This window comes from Nicotiana attenuata, unplaced genomic scaffold, assembly GCF_001879085.1.
Source record: "Nicotiana attenuata strain UT unplaced genomic scaffold, NIATTr2, whole genome shotgun sequence".
Lineage (NCBI taxonomy): Eukaryota > Viridiplantae > Streptophyta > Magnoliopsida > Solanales > Solanaceae > Nicotiana > Nicotiana attenuata.
Window position 1 is genome coordinate 1 of NW_017679571.1, and position 589 is coordinate 589.

Genomic DNA, 589 nt, shown 5'->3' on the forward strand with positions numbered 1-589 from the left:
TACTATGAGGTAGACATTCTCTATAGAATGAGAATATGTTTTGCCTACCTTTCCAACCCCAATGATCTCACCTTTCTTTCCATTACCAAAGGAGACATTACCTCCCTTTAGGTCCTCAAGTGAAAGGAACTGGTCCTTGTCCCCAGTCATATGTTTTGAGCAGCCACTATCCATATACCATATTTGGCTCCTCCCTTTCACTTGGACCTGCAAAAGGAAATCAGGGGTTAGTCTTAGGAACCCAAACTAGTTTGGGTCCCTTTCTATGGGCAAAAGGATGAATCAGATTCTTTCTTGCCCAACTAGGAAGCTTGTGCTTTTCTTGAACAAAAGCTTTGTTTCTTTGACTGGTCTTTTCTTTTGCATTACATTCATATTTGTAATGGCCAGTCTTACCACAGTGTGTGCAGATTTTATTTTCAGGAAGAGTGAGGTACTTGCTTTTTGGATCCCATTTTAGAGCTTGAGTCCCATAGCCAAGTCCTCTTTTGTTACTGCTGTGATGCTCTTGCAGCCAGGAGAGAGCATCAGAAGCCTTGTTCCACTTGCAAGTTCTGTCTAGTTCATGTTTTACCTTTCCTAGATCTTC